This window comes from Mesoplodon bidens, assembly GCF_964165515.1.
Source record: "Mesoplodon bidens genome assembly, chromosome: 4".
Lineage (NCBI taxonomy): Eukaryota > Metazoa > Chordata > Mammalia > Artiodactyla > Ziphiidae > Mesoplodon > Mesoplodon bidens.
This window is the reverse complement of record NC_138160.1, coordinates 141468654-141472394: the sequence shown is the minus strand read 5'-3', so window position 1 is coordinate 141472394 and position 3741 is coordinate 141468654. Positions and strand designations below refer to the sequence as shown.

Genomic DNA, 3741 nt, shown 5'->3' with positions numbered 1-3741 from the left:
TACTGGACTGCCAGGGAACTCCCTAAATCAGTTTTTCAGAAAAAGCATTAGCTATTCTTGTTTTAAGGGCCAGACAGGAATTTCCCCTACAGGTATGACACTTCCACAATAGACAAGATATAGATTCATTTAACCTTTTCTTATAAATGTCCCTCACTGTAGGCTGATGGCAAATGACAGATTGCAGCAAAACAATTCTTTCTATATAGACAGGTTCCAGTGGAGTGGTTTGATCCAATTTGTAAAAAGTAGGATATTTAAAGGAATGGATTAATGATATTATTTCTCACATTGAGACAGTAAAGAATCTGAGCTTATAATTTCCAGCAATATCTGAGATTTGCAATTCTGAGCAGACTCAGTATAAAGTTAACTACAGAGTTAAAATTCTCTGAGAAAGTGAAGTCATCCAACCAGGTTTGACCCTATGTGAAGAAACGATGAGAATTTAATCACAGATTTTATTTATTTATTTATTTATTTATTTATTTATTTATTTATTTATTTATGGCTGTGTTGGGTCTTCACTGCTGTGCATGGGATTTCTCTAGTTGCCGTGAGCGGGGGCTACTCTTTCTTGCGGTGCGCAGGCTTCTCATTGCAGTGGCTTCTCTTGTTACAGAACACGGGCTCTAGGTGCACGGGCTTCAGTAGTTGTGGCTTGCAGGCCCATTAGTTGTGGCTCTCAGGCTCTAGAGCACAGGCTCAGTAGTTGTGGCACACAGGCTTAGTCACTCCGCGGCATGTGGGATCCTCCCAAACCAGGGCTCGAACCCGTGTCCCCTGCGTTGGCAGGCGATTCCTAACCACTGCACCACCAGGGAAGCCCTAATCATAGATTTTACAATGCCATGCAGGCATGATAGTTCCTAAAAAAATAAAATATTTTCATTTTTAATAAAATGTTATAATTTTTAAATTTTAGTATTAGAACAAAATGTATGGTATTTAGAAGTCATTCAAATATTACTTGGTGAAGGAAGAAATGAGTAGAGCAACCAGAAGGGAAGAATTATTTAAATGACTTCTCTCAAACAAGTGATGTCTGTGTGTCTGTTTCATGGTAATTCATGTCTCTATTTTCCAGTAGACTCGTCAACAACATGGAATCAGAAAACCAGACTGGTGTCTCAGAATTCCTCCTCCTGGGCCTCTCAGAGGATCCAGAACTGCAGCCCTTTCTCTTTGGGCTCTTCCTGTCCATGTAGCTGGTCACTGTGCTGGGGAATCTGCTCATCATCCTGGCCATCAGCTCAGACTCCCGTCTCCACACCCCCATGCACTTCTTCCTCTCCCACCTGTCCTTCGTTGACATCTGTTTCACCTCCACTATAGTCCCCAAGACGTTGGTGAACATCCAGACAGGGAACAAAGTCATCACCGATGCAGGCTGCCTCATTCAGGTGTATTTTTTCATGGTTTTCATATGTATGGACAATTTGCTCCTGACCATCATGGCTTATGACCGCTACGTGGCCATCTGCCACCCTCTGTATTATGCAATCATCATGAACCCCCGTCTCTGTGGTCTGATGATTCTTTGCTCCTTGTTCATTAGCATTATGAACGCCTTGCTCCACAGTCTGATGGTGTTGCATCTGTCCTTCTGCACAGACTTGAAAATCCCCCACTTCTTCTGTGAACTTGCTCAGATCCTCAGACTCGCCTGTTCTGATACTCTTTATCAATGACATCCTGATGCATCTAGTGACTAGCCTGTTAGGTGTTGATTCCCTCTCAGGGATAATTTTCTCTTACACTCACATTGTCTTGTCCATCCTGAGGATCCCATCAATTGGTGGAAAGTATAAAGCTTTTTCCACCTTTGGGTCTCACCTGTCTGTCGTTTTCTTATTCTATAGGACCTGTGTTGGAGTTTACCTTAGTTCTGCAGCTACTCTCTCCCCCAGGAGGAGGGCAGTGGCCTCAGTGATGAACACTGTGGTCACTCCTATGGTGAACCCCTCCGTCTATAGCCTGAGGAACAGAGCCATAAAGGGAGACTTGAGGACACTGATCTCTGGAACATTTTCTTTTTCATGATTCTGTCATCTGCCTTGGGTGTGGGCTTCTAGAAAGAGTCAAAGCGAATGAAATACTGGGTATGCCAGAATTCCTGACTCTTCCAAAATTCAATTCTCCTGGCAAAGTGATTAATCATGGGTTTTCAAATCAGGTATCTTTGTATTAAATCCTTCTATCCTGGGAATTCCCTGGAGGTCCGGTGGTTAGGACTCTGAGCTTCCACTGCAGGGAACATGTGTTCGATCCCTGGTCAGGGAACTAAGATCCTGCAGGCTGCAATGCAGCAGCAGCAAAAAAAAAAAAAAAAAAAAAATCCTTCTATCCTGTGTTTTACTACCTGTCATTTATCAGCTACCTTATCTCTCTGAGTTCAGTTGACATCTATAAAATAGGCAAAATATTACATATTTAATAGTGATATAGGGAATATATCTCATATATGGGAATATATGAATATATGAGATAGTTTAATATATGTGTACAGAAATTTGTCTATATTAAGCACTAGTAAAATCAAATGTGTAATTATCAGGTGTTAACCAAAGTCAATTAATCTCAATAAAGCTGGAGGAAAAAATTATTATCAGATGTGCAGTCCATGTGTTTGTAAACTTGTAGCGAACACTCATTTGCTTTCACATTATACTTAGATAAACCAATTCTCGTTTCATCTCTCCCTTTTGAGTCATCCTCATTTTCCTCATTTCTGCTGCAATCTATGCAGAGAAATTGATTTGAATAAAGTCAATTGAGAGTATTTAATCCATGAGTTATATAGAAGTGCATTTTTTAGTATCCAAATATATGGAGGACCTCTTTTCCTTCTTTTGTTATTGGTTTTTAGTATCATTGCATTGTGACTAAAGAACACACTCTGTATAATTTTAATTCTTTGAAATTTATTGAGATTTGCTTTCATGCACTTGTGGTCAAACTTAGTAGGTGATCTGTTTGCGCTGAAAGATCAATGTGGATTCTACAACGATTGAGTGCATTTTCTATATATGCCCAATAGGTCAAGTTGGTTAATCACATTGAAATCTTATTTTTACTGGGTTTTTTTTGTCTCCTTGTTGTATCAAATATGGAATGATATATGTTAAAATCACCCAGTGTGATATAGAACTTGACTATCTCTGCTTGTAGTTCAATCAATAGACTATTGAGGGGCTTCCCTGGTGGTGCAGTGGTTAAGAATCCACCTGCCAATGCTGGGGACACGGGTTCGAGCCCTGGTCTGGGAAGATCCCACATGCCGCGGAACAACGAAGCCCGCAAGCCACAACTACGGAAGCCTGCACACCTAGACCTGTGCTCCGCAACAAGAGAAACCACTGCAACAAGAAGCCCGCGTACCACAACAAAGGGTATCCCCCGCTCACTGCAACTAGAGAAAGCCCACGTGCAGCAACGAAGACCCAACACAGCCAAAAATAAAATAAATAAAGTTATATATATATAAAAAATCAGTAGACTATTGAATACAAATTCAGAATTATTATGTTTTCATGGTGGACCCAATCTTCTATCTTTTATGAAGTTACCTTTGTTATCTCTGGGTGTAACAAACGTTTTTGCATTAAAATCTACTTTGTCTGATAGTAATGCACTGTAGTTACACAAGTTTTTTCTGGTATCTACCAGGTGATGGGAAACTTGGCTGCAGTCCATACTGGTTTGCTTCCAGCTCCCCTCTATTCCCCAGAGACATTCCTT

The 3741-nt window shown here is 40.6% G+C and overlaps 1 pseudogene across 1 annotated transcript; it reads left to right on the top strand.

Annotated features, from left to right (window-relative positions):
• Positions 1 to 1028: 1028 nt before the first annotated feature.
• On the top strand, positions 1029 to 2094 carry LOC308616270 (olfactory receptor 7A10-like; annotated as a pseudogene). The gene has a single exon. The product of its transcript is annotated as an olfactory receptor 7A10-like (transcript).
• Positions 2095 to 3741: the final 1647 nt, after the last annotated feature.